This window comes from Amblyomma americanum, chromosome 1, assembly GCF_052857255.1.
Source record: "Amblyomma americanum isolate KBUSLIRL-KWMA chromosome 1, ASM5285725v1, whole genome shotgun sequence".
NCBI lineage: Eukaryota > Metazoa > Arthropoda > Arachnida > Ixodida > Ixodidae > Amblyomma > Amblyomma americanum.
The window spans coordinates 439989039-440010523 of NC_135497.1; positions in this window are offsets into that span (position 1 = coordinate 439989039).

Here is a 21485-nt window from a genome sequence, read left to right on the forward strand (position 1 = left end):
TGCACTGTTCTGACACGACCGAAACTCTCGCTCTGCGTGGCCGATATAGCCAGCATGCATACGAATCCGGCAGGCGTTGCATAAATCTAGCGTGCTTACTCATGTCTCGGGAGCAACCAATTTCAGCTGCACTGTTCTGACACGACCGAAACTCTCGCTCTGCGTGGCCGCTATAGCCGGCATGCATACGAATCCGGCACGCGTTGCATAAATCTAGCGTGCTTACTCAGGTCTCGGGAGCGCCCAATTTCAGCTGCACTGTTCTGACACGACCGAAACTTTCGCTCTGCGCGGCCGCTATAGCCGGCATGCATACGAATTCGGCAGGCGTTGCATAAATCTAGCGTGCTTACTCAGGTCTCGGGAGCCCCCAATTTCAGCTGCACTGTTCTGACACGACCGAAACATTCGCTCTGCGCGGCCGCTATAGCCAGCATGCATATGAATCCGGCAGGCGTTGCATAAATCTAGCGTGCTTACTCAGGTCTCGGGAGCCCCCAATTTCAGCTGCACTGTTCTGACACGACCGAAACATTCGCTCTGCGCGGCCGCTATAGCCAGCATGCATATGAATCCGGCAGGCGTTGCATAAATCTAGCGTGCTTACTCAGGTCTCGGGAGCCCCCAATTTCAGCTGCACTGTTCTGACACGACCGAAACATTCGCTCTGCGCGGCCGCTATAGCCAGCATGCATATGAATCCGGCAGGCGTTGCATAAATCTAGCGTGCTTACTCATGTCTCGGGAGCGCCCAATTTCAGCTGCACTGTTCTGACACGACCGAAACTTTCGCTCTGCGCGGCCGCTATAGCCAGGATGCATAGGAATCCGGCAGGCGTCGCATAAATCTAGCGTGCTTACTCAGGTCTCGGGAGCGCCCAATTTCAGCTGCACTGTTCTGACACGACCGAAACTTTCGCTCTGCGCGGCCGCTATAGCCAGGATGCATAGGAATCCGGCAGGCGTTGCATAAATCTAGCGTGCTTACTCATGTCTCGGGAGCGCCCAATTTCAGCTGCACTGTTCTGACACGACCGAAACATTCGCTCTGCGCGGCCGCTATAGCCAGCATGCATAGGAATCCAGCTGGCGTTGCATAAATCTAGCGTGCTTACTCAGGTCTCGGGAGCGCCCAATTTCAGCTGCACTGTTGTGACACGATCGAAACTTTCGCTCTGCGCGGCCGCTATAGCCAGGATGCATAGGAATCCGGCAGGCGTCGCATAAATCTAGCGTGCTTACTCAGGTCTCGGGAGCGCCCAATTTCAGCTGCACTGTTCTGACACGACCGAAACTTTCGCTCTGCGCGGCCGCTATAGCCGGCATGCATACGAATCCGGCACGCGTTGCATAAATCTAGCGTGCTTACTCATGTCTCGGGAGCGCCCAATTTCAGCTGCACTGTTCTGACACGACCGAAACTCTCGCTCTGCGTGGCCGATATAGCCAGCATGCATACGAATCCGGCAGGCGTTGCATAAATCTAGCGTGCTTACTCATGTCTCGGGAGCAACCAATTTCAGCTGCACTGTTCTGACACGACCGAAACTCTCGCTCTGCGTGGCCGCTATAGCCACCATGCATAGGAATCCGGCAGGCGTTGCATAAATCTAGCGTGCTTACTCAGGTCTCGGGAGCGCCCAATTTCAGCTGCACTGTTCTGACACGACCGAAACTTTCGCTCTGCGCGGCCGCTATAGCCGGCATGCATACGAATTCGGCAGGCGTTGCATAAATCTAGCGTGCTTACTCAGGTCTCGGGAGCCCCCAATTTCAGCTGCACTGTTCTGACACGACCGAAACATTCGCTCTGCGCGGCCGCTATAGCCAGCATGCATATGAATCCGGCAGGCGTTGCATAAATCTAGCGTGCTTACTCATGTCTCGGGAGCGCCCAATTTCAGCTGCACTGTTCTGACACGACCGAAACTTTCGCTCTGCGCGGCCGCTATAGCCAGCATGCATAGGAATCCGGCTGGCGTTGCATAAATCTAGCGTGCTTACTCAGGTCTCGGGAGCGCCCAATTTCAGCTGCACTGTTCTGACACGACCAAAACTTTCGCTCTGCGTGGCCGCTATAGCCAGCATGCATAGGAATCCGGCAGGCGTTGCATAAATCTAGCGTGCTTACTCAGGTCTCGGGAGCGGCCAATTTCAGCTGCACTGTTCTGACCCGACCGAAACTTTCGCTCTGCGCGGCCGCTATAGCCGGCATGCATACGAATCCGGCAGGCGTTGCATAAATCTAGCGTGCTTACTCAGGTCTCGGGAGCGCCCAATTTCAGCTGCACTGTTCTGACACGACCGAAACTTTCGCTCTGCGCGGCCGCTATGGCCAGCATGCATAGGAATCCAGCTGGCGTTGCATAAATCTAGCGTGCTTACTCAGGTCTCGGGAGCGCCCAATTTCAGCTGCACTGTTGTGACACGATCGAAACTTTCGCTCTGCGCGGCCGCTATAGCCAGCATGCATAGGAATCCGGCAGGCGTTGCATAAATCTAGCGTGCTTACTCAGGTCTCGGGAGCGCCCAATTTCAGCTGCACTGTTCTGACGCGACCGAAACTCTCGCTCTGCGTGGCCGCTATAGCCAGCATGCATAGGAATCCGGCAGGCGTTGCATAAATCTAGCGTGCTTACCCAGGTCTCAGGAGCGCCCAATTTCAGCTGCACTGTTCTGACACGACCGAAACTTTCGCTCTGCGCGGCCGCTATAGCCAGCATGCATAGGAATCCGGCTGGCGTTGCATAAATCTAGCGTGCTTACTCAGGTCTCGGGAGCGCCCAATTTCAGCTGCACTGTTATGACACCACCGAAACTTTCGCTCTGCGCGGCCGCTATAGCCAGCATGCATAGGAATCCGGCAGGCGTTGCATAAATCTAGCGTGCTTACTCAGGTCTCGGGAGCGCCCAATTTCAGCTGCACTGTTCTGACACGGCCGAAACTTTCGCTCTGCGCGGCCGCTATAGCCAGCATGCATAGGAATCCGGCTGCCGTTGCATAAATGTAGCGTGCTTACTCAGGTCTCGGGAGCGCCCAATTTCAGCTGCACTGCTCTGACACGACCGAAACTTTCGCTCTGCGCGGCCGCTATAGCCAGCCTGCATAGGAATCTGGCAGATGTTGCATAAATCTAGCGTGCTTACTCAGGTCTCGGGAGCGCCCAATTTCAGCTGCACTGTTCTGACACGACCGAAACTTTCGCTCTGCGCGGCCGCTATAGCCAGCATGCATATGAATCCGGCAGGCGTTGCATAAATCTAGCGTGCTTACTCATGTCTCGGGAGCGCCCAATTTCAGCTGCACTGTTCTGACACGACCGAAACTTTCGCTCTGCGCGGCCGCTATAGCCAGCATGCATAGGAATCCGGCTGGCGTTGCATAAATCTAGCGTGCTTACTCAGGTCTCGGGAGCGCCCAATTTCAGCTGCACTGTTCTGACACGACCAAAACTTTCGCTCTGCGCGGCCGCTATAGCCAGCATGCATAGGAATCCAGCAGGCGTTGCATAAATCTAGCGTGCTTACTCAGGTCTCGGGAGCGCCCAATTTCAGCTGCACTGTTCTGACACGACCGAAACATTCGCTCTGCGCGGCCGCTATAGCCAGCATGCATAGGAATCCAGCTGGCGTTGCATAAATCTAGCGTGCTTACTCAGGTCTCGGGAGCGCCCAATTTCAGCTGCACTGTTCTGACACGACCGAAACTTTCGCTCTGCGCGGCCGCTATAGCCAGCATGCATAGGAATCCGGCAGGCGTTGCATAAATCTAGCGTGCTTACTCAGGTCTCGGGAGCGCCCAATTTCAGCGGCACTGTTCTGACACGACCGAAACTTTCGCTCTTCGCGGCCGCTATAGCCGGCATGCATACGAATCCGGCAGGCGTTGCATAAATCTAGCGTGCTTACTCAGGTCTCGGGAGCGCCCAATTTCAGCTGCACTGTTCTGACACGACCGAAACTTTCGCTCTGCGCGGCCGCTATAGCCAGCATGCATAGGAATTCAGCTGGCGTTGCTTAAATCTAGCGTGCTTACTCAGGTCTCGGGAGCGCCCAATTTCAGCTGCACTGTTCTGACACGACCGAAACGTTCGCTCTGCGCGGCCGCTATAGCCAGCATGCATAGGAATCCGGCAGGCGTTGCATAAATCTAGCGTGCTTACTCAGGTCTCGGGAGCGCCCAATTTCAGCTGCACTGTTCTGACACGACCAAAACTTTCGCTCTGCGCGGCCGCTATAGCCGGCATGCATACGAATTCGGCAGGCGTTGCATAAATCTAGTGTGCTTACTCAGGTCTCGGGAGCGCCCAATTTCAGCTGCACTGTTCTGACACGACCGAAACATTCGCTCTGTGCGGCCGCTATAGCCAGCATGCATATGAATCCGGCAGGCGTTGCATAAATCTAGCGTGCTTACTCATGTCTCGGGAGCGCCCAATTTCAGCTGCACTGTTCTGACACGACCGAAACTTTCGCTCGGCACGGCCACTATATTCAGCATGCATGGGAATCCGGCTGGCGTTGCATAAATCTAGCGTGCTTACTCAGGTCTCGGGAGCGCCCAATTTCAGCTGCACTGTTCTGACACGACCGAAACTTTCGCTCTGCGCGGCCGCTATAGCCAGCATTCATAGGAATCCAGCTGGCGTTGCATAAATCTAGCGTGCTTACTCAGGTCTCGGGAGCGCCCAATTTCAGCTGCACTGTTGTGACACGATCGAAACTTTCGCTCTGCGCGGCCGCTATAGCCAGGATGCATAGGAATCCGGCAGGCGTCGCATAAATCTAGCGTGCTTACTCAGGTCTCGGGAGCGCCCAATTTCAGCTGCACTGTTCTGACACGACCGAAACTTTCGCTCTGCGCGGCCGCTATAGCCAGCATGCATAGGAATCCAGCTGGCGTTGCATAAATCTAGCGTGCTTACTCAGGTCTCGGGAGCGCCCAATTTCAGCTGCACTGTTGTGACACGATCGAAACTTTCGCTCTGCGCGGCCGCTATAGCCAGGATGCATACGAATCCGGCAGGCGTTGCATAAATCTAGCGTGCTTACTCAGGTCTCGGGAGCGCCCAATTTCAGCTGCACTGTTCTGACACGACCGAAACTTTCGCTCTGCGCGGCCGCTATAGCCAGCATGCATAGGAATCCAGCTGGCGTTGCATAAATCTAGCGTGCTTACTCAGGTCTCGGGAGCAACCAATTTCAGCTGCACTGTTCTGACACGACCGAAACTCTCGCTCTGCGTGGCCGATATAGCCAGCATGCATACGAATCCGGCAGGCGTTGCATAAATCTAGCGTGCTTACTCATGTCTCGGGAGCAACCAATTTCAGCTGCACTGTTCTGACACGACCGAAACTCTCGCTCTGCGTGGCCGCTATAGCCGGCATGCATACGAATCCGGCACGCGTTGCATAAATCTAGCGTGCTTACTCAGGTCTCGGGAGCGCCCAATTTCAGCTGCACTGTTCTGACACGACCGAAACTTTCGCTCTGCGCGGCCGCTATAGCCGGCATGCATACGAATTCGGCAGGCGTTGCATAAATCTAGCGTGCTTACTCAGGTCTCGGGAGCCCCCAATTTCAGCTGCACTGTTCTGACACGACCGAAACATTCGCTCTGCGCGGCCGCTATAGCCAGCATGCATATGAATCCGGCAGGCGTTGCATAAATCTAGCGTGCTTACTCAGGTCTCGGGAGCCCCCAATTTCAGCTGCACTGTTCTGACACGACCGAAACATTCGCTCTGCGCGGCCGCTATAGCCAGCATGCATATGAATCCGGCAGGCGTTGCATAAATCTAGCGTGCTTACTCAGGTCTCGGGAGCGCCCAATTTCAGCTGCACTGTTGTGACACGATCGAAACTTTCGCTCTGCGCGGCCGCTATAGCCAGGATGCATAGGAATCCGGCAGGCGTCGCATAAATCTAGCGTGCTTACTCAGGTCTCGGGAGCGCCCAATTTCAGCTGCACTGTTCTGACACGACCGAAACTTTCGCTCTGCGCGGCCGCTATAGCCAGCATGCATAGGAATCCAGCTGGCGTTGCATAAATCTAGCGTGCTTACTCAGGTCTCGGGAGCGCCCAATTTCAGCTGCACTGTTGTGACACGATCGAAACTTTCGCTCTGCGCGGCCGCTATAGCCAGGATGCATACGAATCCGGCACGCGTTGCATAAATCTAGCGTGCTTACTCAGGTCTCGGGAGCCCCCAATTTCAGCTGCACTGTTCTGACACGACCGAAACATTCGCTCTGCGCGGCCGCTATAGCCAGCATGCATATGAATCCGGCAGGCGTTGCATAAATCTAGCGTGCTTACTCATGTCTCGGGAGCGCCCAATTTCAGCTGCACTGTTCTGACACGACCGAAACTTTCGCTCTGCGCGGCCGCTATAGCCAGGATGCATAGGAATCCGGCAGGCGTCGCATAAATCTAGCGTGCTTACTCAGGTCTCGGGAGCGCCCAATTTCAGCTGCACTGTTCTGACACGACCGAAACTTTCGCTCTGCGCGGCCGCTATAGCCAGGATGCATAGGAATCCGGCAGGCGTTGCATAAATCTAGCGTGCTTACTCATGTCTCGGGAGCGCCCAATTTCAGCTGCACTGTTCTGACACGACCGAAACATTCGCTCTGCGCGGCCGCTATAGCCAGCATGCATATGAATCCGGCAGGCGTTGCATAAATCTAGCGTGCTTACTCAGGTCTCGGGAGCGCCCAATTTCAGCTGCACTGTTGTGACACGATCGAAACTTTCGCTCTGCGCGGCCGCTATAGCCAGGATGCATAGGAATCCGGCAGGCGTCGCATAAATCTAGCGTGCTTACTCAGGTCTCGGGAGCGCCCAATTTCAGCTGCACTGTTCTGACACGACCGAAACTTTCGCTCTGCGCGGCCGCTATAGCCAGCATGCATAGGAATCCAGCTGGCGTTGCATAAATCTAGCGTGCTTACTCAGGTCTCGGGAGCGCCCAATTTCAGCTGCACTGTTGTGACACGATCGAAACTTTCGCTCTGCGCGGCCGCTATAGCCAGGATGCATACGAATCCGGCACGCGTTGCATAAATCTAGCGTGCTTACTCAGGTCTCGGGAGCCCCCAATTTCAGCTGCACTGTTCTGACACGACCGAAACATTCGCTCTGCGCGGCCGCTATAGCCAGCATGCATATGAATCCGGCAGGCGTTGCATAAATCTAGCGTGCTTACTCATGTCTCGGGAGCGCCCAATTTCAGCTGCACTGTTCTGACACGACCGAAACTTTCGCTCTGCGCGGCCGCTATAGCCAGGATGCATAGGAATCCGGCAGGCGTCGCATAAATCTAGCGTGCTTACTCAGGTCTCGGGAGCGCCCAATTTCAGCTGCACTGTTCTGACACGACCGAAACTTTCGCTCTGCGCGGCCGCTATAGCCAGGATGCATAGGAATCTGGCAGGCGTTGCATAAATCTAGCGTGCTTACTCATGTCTCGGGAGCGCCCAATTTCAGCTGCACTGTTCTGACACGACCGAAACATTCGCTCTGCGCGGCCGCTATAGCCAGCATGCATAGGAATCCAGCTGGCGTTGCATAAATCTAGCGTGCTTACTCAGGTCTCGGGAGCGCCCAATTTCAGCTGCACTGTTGTGACACGATCGAAACTTTCGCTCTGCGCGGCCGCTATAGCCAGGATGCATAGGAATCCGGCAGGCGTCGCATAAATCTAGCGTGCTTACTCCGGTCTCGGGAGCGCCCAATTTCAGCTGCACTGTTCTGACACGACCGAAACTTTCGCTCTGCGCGGCCGCTATAGCCGGCATGCATACGAATCCGGCACGCGTTGCATAAATCTAGCGTGCTTACTCATGTCTCGGGAGCGCCCAATTTCAGCTGCACTGTTCTGACACGACCGAAACTCTCGCTCTGCGTGGCCGATATAGCCAGCATGCATACGAATCCGGCAGGCGTTGCATAAATCTAGCGTGCTTACTCATGTCTCGGGAGCAACCAATTTCAGCTGCACTGTTCTGACACGACCGAAACTCTCGCTCTGCGTGGCCGCTATAGCCACCATGCATAGGAATCCGGCAGGCGTTGCATAAATCTAGCGTGCTTACTCAGGTCTCGGGAGCGCCCAATTTCAGCTGCACTGTTCTGACACGACCGAAACTTTCGCTCTGCGCGGCCGCTATAGCCGGCATGCATACGAATTCGGCAGGCGTTGCATAAATCTAGCCTGCTTACTCAGGTCTCGGGAGCCCCCAATTTCAGCTGCACTGTTCTGACACGACCGAAACATTCGCTCTGCGCGGCCGCTATAGCCAGCATGCATATGAATCCGGCAGGCGTTGCATAAATCTAGCGTGCTTACTCATGTCTCGGGAGCGCCCAATTTCAGCTGCACTGTTCTGACACGACCGAAACTTTCGCTCTGCGCGGCCGCTATAGCCAGCATGCATAGGAATCCGGCTGGCGTTGCATAAATCTAGCGTGCTTACTCAGGTCTCGGGAGCGCCCAATTTCAGCTGCACTGTTCTGACACGACCAAAACTTTCGCTCTGCGTGGCCGCTATAGCCAGCATGCATAGGAATCCGGCAGGCGTTGCATAAATCTAGCGTGCTTACTCAGGTCTCGGGAGCGGCCAATTTCAGCTGCACTGTTCTGACCCGACCGAAACTTTCGCTCTGCGCGGCCGCTATAGCCGGCATGCATACGAATCCGGCAGGCATTGCATAAATCTAGCGTGGTTACTCAGGTCTCGGGAGCGCCCAATTTCAGCTGCACTGTTCTGACACGACCGAAACATTCGCTCTGCGCGGCCACTATAGCCAGCTTGCATAGGAATCCGGCTGGCGTTGCATAAATCTAGCGTGCTTACTCAGGTCTCGGGAAAGCCCAATTTCAGCTGCACAGTTCTGACACGACTGAAGCTTTCGCTCTGCGCGGCCACTACAGCCAGCATGCATAGGAATCCGGCTGGCGTTGCATAAATCTAGCGTGCTTACTCAGGTCTCGGGAGCGCCCAATTTCAGCTGCACTGTTCTGACCCGACCGAAACTTTCGCTCTGCGCGGCCGCTATAGCCAGCATGCTTAGGAATCCGGCTGGCGTTGCATAAATCTAGCGTGCTTACTCAGGCCTCGGGAGCGCCCAATTTCAGCGGCACTGTTCTGACACGACCGAAACTTTCGCTCTGCGCGGCCGCTATAGCCAGCATGCATAGGAATCCGGCAGGCGTTGCATAAATCTAGCGTGCTTACTCAGGTCTCAGGAGCGCCCAATTTCAGCTGCACTGTTCTGACACGACCGAAACTTTCGCTCTGCGCGGCCGCTATAGCCAGCATGCATAGGAATCCGGCTGGCGTTGCATAAATCTAGCGTGCTTACTCAGGTCTCGGGAGCGCCCAATTTCAGCTGCACTGTTATGACACGACCGAAACTTTCGCTCTGCGCGGCCGCTATAGCCAGCATGCATAGGAATCCGGCAGGCGTTGCATAAATCTAGCGTGCTTACTCAGGTCTCGGGAGCGCCCAATTTCAGCTGCACTGTTCTGACACGGCCGAAACTTTCGCTCTGCGCGGCCGCTATAGCCAGCATGTATAGGAATCCGGCTGCCGTTGCATAAATCTAGCGTGCTTACTCAGGTCTCGGGAGCGCCCAATTTCAGCTGCACTGCTCTTACACGACCGAAACTTTCGCTCTGCGCGGCCGCTATAGCCAGCCTGCATAGGAATCTGGCAGATGTTGCATAAATCTAGCGTGCTTACTCAGGTCTCGGGAGCGCCCAATTTCAGCTGCACTGTTCTGACACGACCGAAACTTTCGCTCTGCGCGGCCGCTATAGCCAGCATGCATAGGGATCCGGCAGGCGTTGCATAAATCTAGCGTGCTTACTCAGGTCTCGGGAGCGCCATATTTCAGCTGCACTGTTCTGACACGACCGAAACTTTCGCTCTGCTCGGCCGCTATAGCGGGCATGCATACGAATCCGGCAGGCGTTGCATAAATCTAGCGTGCTTACTCATGTCTCGGGAGGAACCAATTTCAGCTGCACTGTTCTGACACGACCGAAACTCTCGCTCTGCGTGGCCGCTATAGCCAGCATGCATAGGAATCCGGCTGGCGTTGCATAAATCTAGCGTGCTTACTCAGGTCTCGGGAGCGCCCAATTTCAGCTGCACTGTTCTGACACGACCGAAACTTAAGCTCTGCGCGGCCGCTATAGCCGGCATGCATACGAATCCGGCAGGCGTTGCATAAACCTAGCGTGCTTACTCAGGTCTCGGGAGCGCCCAATTTCAGCTGCACTGTTCTGACACGACCGAAACTTTCGCTCTGCGCGGCCGCTATAGCCAGCATGCATAGGAATTCAGCTGGCGTTGCATAAATCTAGCGTGCTTACTCAGGTCTCGGGAGCGCCCAATTTCAGCTGCACTGTTCTGACACGACCGAAACTTTCGCTCTGCGCGGCCGCTATAGCCAGCATGCATAGGAATCCGGCAGGCGTTGCATAAATCTAGCGTGCTTACTCAGGTCTCGGGAGCGCCCAATTTCAGCTGCACTGTTCTGACACGACCGAAACTTTCGCTCTGCGCGGCCGCTATAGCCGGCATGCATACGAATTCGGCAGGCGTTGCATAAATCTAGCGTGCTTACTCAGGTCTCGGGAGCCCCCAATTTCAGCTGCACTGTTCTGACACGACCGAAACATTCGCTCTGCGCGGCCGCTATAGCCAGGATGCATAGGAATCCGGCAGGCGTTGCATAAATCTAGCGTGCTTACTCATGTCTCGGGAGCGCCCAATTTCAGCTGCACTGTTCTGACACGACCGAAACTTTCGCTCTGCGCGGCCGCTATAGCCAGGATGCATACGAATCCGGCACGCGTTGCATAAATCTAGCGTGCTTACTCAGGTCTCGGGAGCCCCCAATTTCAGCTGCACTGTTCTGACACGACAGAAACATTCGCTCTGCGCGGCCGCTATAGCCAGCATGCATATGAATCCGGCAGGCGTTGCATAAATCTAGCGTGCTTACTCATGTCTCGGGAGCGCCCAATTTCAGCTGCACTGTTCTGACACGACCGAAACTTTCGCTCTGCGCGGCCGCTATAGCCAGGATGCATAGGAATCCGGCAGGCGTCGCATAAATCTAGCGTGCTTACTCAGGTCTCGGGAGCGCCCAATTTCAGCTGCACTGTTCTGACACGACCGAAACTTTCGCTCTGCGCGGCCGCTATAGCCAGGATGCATAGGAATCCGGCAGGCGTTGCATAAATCTAGCGTGCTTACTCATGTCTCGGGAGCGCCCAATTTCAGCTGCACTGTTCTGACACGACCGAAACATTCGCTCTGCGCGGCCGCTATAGCCAGCATGCATAGGAATCCAGCTGGCGTTGCATAAATCTAGCGTGCTTACTCAGGTCTCGGGAGCGCCCAATTTCAGCTGCACTGTTGTGACACGATCGAAACTTTCGCTCTGCGCGGCCGCTATAGCCAGGATGCATAGGAATCCGGCAGGCGTCGCATAAATCTAGCGTGCTTACTCAGGTCTCGGGAGCGCCCAATTTCAGCTGCACTGTTCTGACACGACCGAAACTTTCGCTCTGCGCGGCCGCTATAGCCGGCATGCATACGAATCCGGCACGCGTTGCATAAATCTAGCGTGCTTACTCATGTCTCGGGAGCGCCCAATTTCAGCTGCACTGTTCTGACACGACCGAAACTCTCGCTCTGCGTGGCCGATATAGCCAGCATGCATACGAATCCGGCAGGCGTTGCATAAATCTAGCGTGCTTACTCATGTCTCGGGAGCAACCAATTTCAGCTGCACTGTTCTGACACGACCGAAACTCTCGCTCTGCGTGGCCGCTATAGCCACCATGCATATTTATCCGGCAGGCGTTGCATAAATCTAGCGTGCTTACTCAGGTCTCGGGAGCGCCCAATTTCAGCTGCACTGTTCTGACACGACCGAAACTTTCGCTCTGCGCGGCCGCTATAGCCGGCATGCATACGAATTCGGCAGGCGTTGCATAAATCTAGCGTGCTTACTCAGGTCTCGGGAGCCCCCAATTTCAGCTGCACTGTTCTGACACGACCGAAACATTCGCTCTGCGCGGCCGCTATAGCCAGCATGCATATGAATCCGGCAGGCGTTGCATAAATCTAGCGTGCTTACTCATGTCTCGGGAGCGCCCAATTTCAGCTGCACTGTTCTGACACGACCGAAACTTTCGCTCTGCGCGGCCGCTATAGCCAGCATGCATAGGAATCCGGCTGGCGTTGCATAAATCTAGCGTGCTTACTCAGGTCTCGGGAGCGCCCAATTTCAGCTGCACTGTTCTGACACGACCAAAACTTTCGCTCTGCGTGGCCGCTATAGCCAGCATGCATAGGAATCCGGCAGGCGTTGCATAAATCTAGCGTGCTTACTCAGGTCTCGGGAGCGGCCAATTTCAGCTGCACTGTTCTGACCCGACCGAAACTTTCGCTCTGCGCGGCCGCTATAGCCGGCATGCATACGAATCCGGCAGGCATTGCATAAATCTAGCGTGGTTACTCAGGTCTCGGGAGCGCCCAATTTCAGCTGCACTGTTCTGACACGACCGAAACATTCGCTCTGCGCGGCCACTATAGCCAGCTTGCATAGGAATCCGGCTGGCGTTGCATAAATCTAGCGTGCTTACTCAGGTCTCGGGAAAGCCCAATTTCAGCTGCACAGTTCTGACACGACTGAAGCTTTCGCTCTGCGCGGCCACTACAGCCAGCATGCATAGGAATCCGGCTGGCGTTGCATAAATCTAGCGTGCTTACTCAGGTCTCGGGAGCGCCCAATTTCAGCTGCACTGTTCTGACCCGACCGAAACTTTCGCTCTGCGCGGCCGCTATAGCCAGCATGCTTAGGAATCCGGCTGGCGTTGCATAAATCTAGCGTGCTTACTCAGGCCTCGGGAGCGCCCAATTTCAGCGGCACTGTTCTGACACGACCGAAACTTTCGCTCTGCGCGGCCGCTATAGCCAGCATGCATAGGAATCCGGCAGGCGTTGCATAAATCTAGCGTGCTTACTCAGGTCTCAGGAGCGCCCAATTTCAGCTGCACTGTTCTGACACGACCGAAACTTTCGCTCTGCGCGGCCGCTATAGCCAGCATGCATAGGAATCCGGCTGGCGTTGCATAAATCTAGCGTGCTTACTCAGGTCTCGGGAGCGCCCAATTTCAGCTGCACTGTTATGACACGACCGAAACTTTCGCTCTGCGCGGCCGCTATAGCCAGCATGCATAGGAATCCGGCAGGCGTTGCATAAATCTAGCGTGCTTACTCAGGTCTCGGGAGCGCCCAATTTCAGCTGCACTGTTCTGACACGGCCGAAACTTTCGCTCTGCGCGGCCGCTATAGCCAGCATGTATAGGAATCCGGCTGCCGTTGCATAAATCTAGCGTGCTTACTCAGGTCTCGGGAGCGCCCAATTTCAGCTGCACTGCTCTTACACGACCGAAACTTTCGCTCTGCGCGGCCGCTATAGCCAGCCTGCATAGGAATCTGGCAGATGTTGCATAAATCTAGCGTGCTTACTCAGGTCTCGGGAGCGCCCAATTTCAGCTGCACTGTTCTGACACGACCGAAACTTTCGCTCTGCGCGGCCGCTATAGCCAGCATGCATAGGGATCCGGCAGGCGTTGCATAAATCTAGCGTGCTTACTCAGGTCTCGGGAGCGCCATATTTCAGCTGCACTGTTCTGACACGACCGAAACTTTCGCTCTGCTCGGCCGCTATAGCGGGCATGCATACGAATCCGGCAGGCGTTGCATAAATCTAGCGTGCTTACTCATGTCTCGGGAGGAACCAATTTCAGCTGCACTGTTCTGACACGACCGAAACTCTCGCTCTGCGTGGCCGCTATAGCCAGCATGCATAGGAATCCGGCTGGCGTTGCATAAATCTAGCGTGCTTACTCAGGTCTCGGGAGCGCCCAATTTCAGCTGCACTGTTCTGACACGACCGAAACTTAAGCTCTGCGCGGCCGCTATAGCCGGCATGCATACGAATCCGGCAGGCGTTGCATAAACCTAGCGTGCTTACTCAGGTCTCGGGAGCGCCCAATTTCAGCTGCACTGTTCTGACACGACCGAAACTTTCGCTCTGCGCGGCCGCTATAGCCAGCATGCATAGGAATTCAGCTGGCGTTGCATAAATCTAGCGTGCTTACTCAGGTCTCGGGAGCGCCCAATTTCAGCTGCACTGTTCTGACACGACCGAAACTTTCGCTCTGCGCGGCCGCTATAGCCAGCATGCATAGGAATCCGGCAGGCGTTGCATAAATCTAGCGTGCTTACTCAGGTCTCGGGAGCGCCCAATTTCAGCTGCACTGTTCTGACACGACCGAAACTTTCGCTCTGCGCGGCCGCTATAGCCGGCATGCATACGAATTCGGCAGGCGTTGCATAAATCTAGCGTGCTTACTCAGGTCTCGGGAGAACCCAATTTCAGCTGCAGTGTTCTGACACGACCGAAACATTCGCTCTGCGCGGCCGCTATAGCCAGCATGCATATGAATCCGGCAGGCGTTGCATAAATCTAGCGTGCTTACTAAATGTCTCGGGAGCGCCCAATTTCAGCTGCACTGTTCTGACACGACCGAAACTTTCGCTCTGCGCGGCCGCTATAGCCAGCATGCATAGGAATCCGGCTGGCGTTGCATAAATCTAGCGTGCTTACTCAGGTCTCGGGAGCGCCCAATTTCAGCTGCACTGTTCTGACACGACCGAAACTTTCGCTCTGCGCGGCCGCTATAGCTAGCATGCATAGGAATCCGGCAGGCGATGCATAAATCTAGCGTGCTTACTCAGGTCTCGGGAGCGCCCAATTTCAGCTGCACTGTTCTGACACGACCGAAACTTTCGCTCTGTGCGGCCGCTATAGCCAGCATGCATAGGAATCCGGATGCCGTTGCATAAATCTAGCGTGCTTACTCAGGTCTCGGGAGCGCCCAATTTCAGCTGCACTGTTCTGACACGACCGAAACTTTCGCTCTGTGCGGCCGCTATAGCCAGCATGCATAGGAATCCGGCAGGCGTTGCATAAATCTAGCGTGCTTACTCAGGTCTCGGGAGCGCCCAATTTCAGCTGCACTGTTCTGACACGACCGAAACTTTCGCTCTGTGCAGCCGCTATAGCCAGCATGCATAGGAATCCGGCAGACGTTGCATAAATCTAGCGTGCTTACTCAGGTCTCGGGAGCGCCCAATTTCAGCTGCACTGTTCTGACACGACCGAAACTTTCGCTCTGCGCGGCCGCTATAGCCAGCCTGCATAGGAATCTGGCAGATGTTGCATAAATCTAGCGTGCTTACTCAGGTCTCGGGAGCGCCCAATTTCAGCTGCACTGTTCTGACACGACCGAAACTTTCGCTCTGCGCGGCCGCTATAGCCAGCATGCATAGGGATCCGGCAGGCGTTGCATAAATCTAGCGTGCTTACTCAGGTCTCGGGAGCGCCATATTTCAGCTGCACTGTTCTGACACGACCGAAACTTTCGCTCTGCTCGGCCGCTATAGCGGGCATGCATACGAATCCGGCAGGCGTTGCATAAATCTAGCGTGCTTACTCATGTCTCGGGAGGAACCAATTTCAGCTGCACTGTTCTGACACGACCGAAACTCTCGCTCTGCGTGGCCGCTATAGCCAGCATGCATAGGAATCCGGCTGGCGTTGCATAAATCTAGCGTGCTTACTCAGGTCTCGGGAGCGCCCAATTTCAGCTGCACTGTTCTGACACGACCGAAACTTAAGCTCTGCGCGGCCGCTATAGCCGGCATGCATACGAATCCGGCAGGCGTTGCATAAACCTAGCGTGCTTACTCAGGTCTCGGGAGCGCCCAATTTCAGCTGCACTGTTCTGACACGACCGAAACTTTCGCTCTGCGCGGCCGCTATAGCCAGCATGCATAGGAATTCAGCTGGCGTTGCATAAATCTAGCGTGCTTACTCAGGTCTCGGGAGCGCCCAATTTCAGCTGCACTGTTCTGACACGACCGAAACTTTCGCTCTGCGCGGCCGCTATAGCCAGCATGCATAGGAATCCGGCAGGCGTTGCATAAATCTAGCGTGCTTACTCAGGTCTCGGGAGCGCCCAATTTCAGCTGCACTGTTCTGACACGACCGAAACTTTCGCTCTGCGCGGCCGCTATAGCCGGCATGCATACGAATTCGGCAGGCGTTGCATAAATCTAGCGTGCTTACTCAGGTCTCGGGAGCCCCCAATTTCAGCTGCACTGTTCTGACACGACCGAAACATTCGCTCTGCGCGGCCGCTATAGCCAGCATGCATATGAATCCGGCAGGCGTTGCATAAATCTAGCGTGCTTACTAAATGTCTCGGGAGCGCCCAATTTCAGCTGCACTGTTCTGACACGACCGAAACTTTCGCTCTGCGCGGCCGCTATAGCCAGCATGCATAGGAATCCGGCTGGCGTTGCATAAATCTAGCGTGCTTACTCAGGTCTCGGGAGCGCCCAATTTCAGCTGCACTGTTCTGACACGACCGAAACTTTCGCTCTGCGCGGCCGCTATAGCTAGCATGCATAGGAATCCGGCAGGCGATGCATAAATCTAGCGTGCTTACTCAGGTCTCGGGAGCGCCCAATTTCAGCTGCACTGTTCTGACACGACCGAAACTTTCGCTCTGTGCGGCCGCTATAGCCAGCATGCATAGGAATCCGGATGCCGTTGCATAAATCTAGCGTGCTTACTCAGGTCTCGGGAGCGCCCAATTTCAGCTGCACTGTTCTGACACGACCGAAACTTTCGCTCTGTGCGGCCGCTATAGCCAGCATGCATAGGAATCCGGCAGGCGTTGCATAAATCTAGCGTGCTTACTCAGGTCTCGGGAGCGCCCAATTTCAGCTGCACTGTTCTGACACGACCGAAACTTTCGCTCTGTGCAGCCGCTATAGCCAGCATGCATAGGAATCCGGCAGACGTTGCATAAATCTAGCGTGCTTACTCAGGTCTCGGGAGCGCCCAATTTCAGCTGCACTGTTCTGACACGACCGAAACTTTCGCTCTGCGCGGCGGCTATAGCCAGCATGCATAGGAATCCAGCTGGCGTTGCATAAATCTAGCGTGCTTACTCATGTCTCGGGAGCGCCCAATTTCAGCTGCACTGTTCTGACACGACCGAAACTCTCGCTCTGCGTGGCCGCTATAGCCAGCATGCATAGGAATCCGGCAGGCGTTGCATAAATCTAGCGTGCTTACTCAGGTCTCGGGAGCGCCCAATTTCAGCTGCACTGTTCTGACACGACCGAAACTTTCGCTCTGCGCGGCCGCTATAGCCGGCATGCATACCAATCCGGCAGGCGTTGCATAAATTTAGCGTGCTTACTCAGGTCTCGGGAGCGCCCAATTTCAGCTGCACTGTTCTGACACGACCGAAACTTTCGCTCTGCGCGGCCGCTATAGCCAGCGTGCATAGGAATCCGGCTGGCGTTGCATAAATCTAGCGTGCTTACTCAGGTCTCGGGAGCGCCCAATTTCAGCTGCACTGTTCTGACACGACCGAAACTTTCGCTCTGCGCGGCCGCTATAGCCAGCATGCATAGGAATCCGGCTGGCGTTGCATAAATCTAGCGTGCTTACTCAGGTCTCGGGAGCGCCCAATTTCAGCTGCACTGTTCTGACACGATCGAAACTTTCGCTCTGCGCGGCCACTACAGCCAGCATGCATAGGAATCCGGCTGGCGTTGCATAAATCTAGCGTGCTTACTCAGGTCTCGGGAGCGCCCAATTTCAGCTGCACTGTTCTGACACGACCGAAACTTTCGCTCTGCGCGGCCGCTATAGCCAGCATGCATAGGAATCCGGCTGGCGTTGCATAAATCTAGCGTGCTTACTCAGGTCTCGGGAGCGCCCAATTTCAGCTGCACTGTTCTGACACGACCGAAACTTTCGCTCTGCGCGGCCGCTATAGCCAGCATGCATAGGAATCCGGCTGGCGTTGCATAAATCTAGCGTGCTTACTCAGGTCTCGGGAGCGCCCAATTTCAGCTGCACTGTTCTGACACGACCGAAACTTTCGCTCTGCGCGGCCGCTATAGCCAGCATGCATAGGAATCCGGCTGGCGTTGCATAAATCTAGCATGCTTACTCAGGTCTCGGGAGCGCCCAATTTCAGCTGCACTGTTCTGACACGACCGAAACTTTCGCTCTGCGCGGCCGCTATAGCCAGCATGCATAGGAATCCGGATGGCGTTGCATAAATCTAGCGTGCTTACTCAGGTCTCGGGAGCGCCCAATTTCAGCTGCACTGTTCTGACACGACCGAAACTTTCGCTCTGCGCGGCCGCTATAGCCAGCATGCATAGGAATCCGGCTGGCGTTGCATAAATCTAGCGTGCTTACTCAGGTCTCGGGAGCGCCCAATTTCAGCTGCACTGTTCTGACACGACCGAAACTTTCGCTCTGCGCGGCCGCTATAGCCAGCATGCATAGGAATCCGGCTGGCGTTGCATAAATCTAGCGTGCTTACTCAGGTCTCGGGAGCGCCCAATTTCAGCTGCACTGTTCTGACACGACCGAAACTTTCGCTCTGCGCGGCCACTACAGGCAGCATGCATAGGAATCCGGCTGGCGTTGCATAAACCTAGCGTGCTTACTCAGGTCTCGGGAGCGCCCAATTTCAGCTGCACTGTTCAGACACGACCGAAACTTTCGCTCTGCGCGGCCGCTATAGCCAGCATGCATAGGAATCCGGCTGGCGTTGCATAAATCTAGCGTGCTTACTCAGGTCTCGGGAGCGCCCAATTTCAGCTGCACTGTTCTGACACGACCGAAACTTTCGCTCTGCGCGGCCACTACAGCCAGCATGCATAGGAATCCGGCTGGCGTTGCATAAATCTAGCGTGCTTACTCAGGTCTCGGGAGCGCCCAATTTCAGCTGCACTGTTCTGACACGATCGAAACTTTCGCTCTGCGCGGCCACTACAGCCAGCATGCATAGGAATCCGGCTGGCGTTGCATAAATCTAGCGTGCTTACTCAGGTCTCGGGAGCGCCCAATTTCAGCTGCACTGTTCTGACACGACCGAAACTTTCGCTCTGCGCGGCCGCTATAGCCAGCATGCATAGGAATCCGGCTGGCGTTGCATAAATCTAGCGTGCTTACTCAGGTCTCGGGAGCGCCCAATTTCAGCTGCACTGTTCTGACACGACCGAAACTTTCGCTCTGCGCGGCCGCTATAGCCAGCATGCATAGGAATCCGGCAGGCGTTGCATAAATCTAGCGTGCTTACTCAGGTCTCGGGAGCGCCCAATTTCAGCTGCACTGTTCTGACACGACCGAAACTTTCGCTCTGCGCGGCCGCTATAGCCAGCATGCATAGGAATCCGGCAGACGTTGCATAAATGTAGCGTGCTTACTCAGGTCTCGGGAGCACCCAATTTCAGCTGCACTGTTCTGACACGACCGAAACTTTCGCTCTGCGCGGCGGCTATAGCCAGCATGCATAGGAATCCAGCTGGCGTTGCATAAATCTTGCGTGCTTACTCAGGTCTTAGGAGCGCCCAATTTCAGCTGCACTGTTCTGACACGACCGAAACTTTCGCTCTGCGCGGCCGCTATAGCCAGCATGCATAGGAATCCGGCAGGCGTTGCATAAATCTAGCGTGCTTACTCAGGTCTCGGGAGCGCCCAATTTCAGCTGCACTGTTGTGACACGACCGAAACTTTCGCTCTGCGCGGCCGCTATAGCCGGCATGCTTACGAATTCGGCAGGCGTTGCATAAATCTAGCGTGCTTACTCAGGTCTCGGGAGCGCCCAATTTCAGCTGCACTGTTGTGACACGACCGAAACTTTCGCTCTGCGCGGCCGCTATAGCCGGCATGCTTACGAATTCGGCAGGCGTTGCATAAATCTAGCGTGCTTACTCAGGTCTCGGGAGCGCCCAATTTCAGCTGCACTGTTCTGACACGACCGAAACATTCGCTCTGTGCGGCCGCTATAGCCAGCATGCATAGGAATCCGGCTGGCGTTGCATAAATCTAGCGTGCTTACTCAGGTCTCGGGAGCGCCCAATTTCAGCTGCACTGTTCTGACACGACCGAAACTTTCGCTCTGCGCGGCCGCTATAGCCAGCATGCATAGGAATCCGGCTGGCGTTGCATAAATCTAGCGTGCTTACTCAGGTCTCGGGAGCGCCCAATTTCAGCTGCACTGTTCTGACACGACCGAAACTTTCGCTCTGCGCGGCCACTACAGGCAGCATGCATAGGAATCCGGCTGGCGTTGCATAAATCTAGCGTGCTTACTCAGGTCTCGAAAGCGCCCAATTTCAGCTGCACTGTTCTGACACGACCGAAACTTTCGCTCTGCACGGCCACTACAGCCAGCATGCATAGGAATCCGGCTGGCGTTGCATAAATCTAGCGTGCTTACTCAGGTCTCGGGAGCGCCCAATTTCAGCTGCACTGTTCTGACACGACCGAAACTTTCGCTCTGCGCGGCCGCTATAGCCAGCATGCATAGGAATCCGGCTGCCGTTGCATAAATCTAGCGTGCTTACTCAGGTCTCGGGAGCGCCCAATTTCAGCTGCACTGTTCTGACACGACCGAAACTTTCGCTCTGCGCGGCGGCTATAGCCAGCATGCATAGGAATCCAGCTGGCGTTGCATAAATCTAGCGTGCTTACTCATGTCTCGGGAGCGCCCAATTTCAGCTGCACTGTTCTGACACGACCGAAACTCTCGCTCTGCGTGGCCGCTATAGCCAGCATGCATAGGAATCCGGCAGGCGTTGCATAAATCTAGCGTGCTTACTCAGGTCTCGGGAGCGCCCAATTTCAGCTGCACTGTTCTGACACGACCGAAACTTTCGCTCTGCGCGGCCGCTATAGCCGGCATGCATACCAATCCGGCAGGCGTTGCATAAATCTAGCGTGCTTACTCAGGTCTCGGGAGCGCCCAATTTCAGCTGCACTGTTCTGACACGACCGAAACTTTCGCTCTGCGCGGCCGCTATAGCCAGCGTGCATAGGAATCCGGCTGGCGTTGCATAAATCTAGCGTGCTTACTCAGGTCTCGGGAGCGCCCAATTTCAGCTGCACTGTTCTGACACGATCGAAACTTTCGCTCTGCGCGGCCACTACAGCCAGCATGCATAGGAATCCGGCTGGCGTTGCATAAATCTAGCGTGCTTACTCAGGTCTCGGGAGCGCCCAATTTCAGCTGCACTGTTCTGACACGACCGAAACTTTCGCTCTGCGCGGCCGCTATAGCCAGCATGCATAGGAATCCGGCTGGCGTTGCATAAATCTAGCGTGCTTACTCAGGTCTCGGGAGCGCCCAATTTCAGCTGCACTGTTCTGACACGACCGAAACTTTCGCTCTGCGCGGCCACTACAGGCAGCATGCATAGGAATCCGGCTGGCGTTGCATAAATCTAGCGTGCTTACTCAGGTCTCGAAAGCGCCCAATTTCAGCTGCACTGTTCTGACACGACC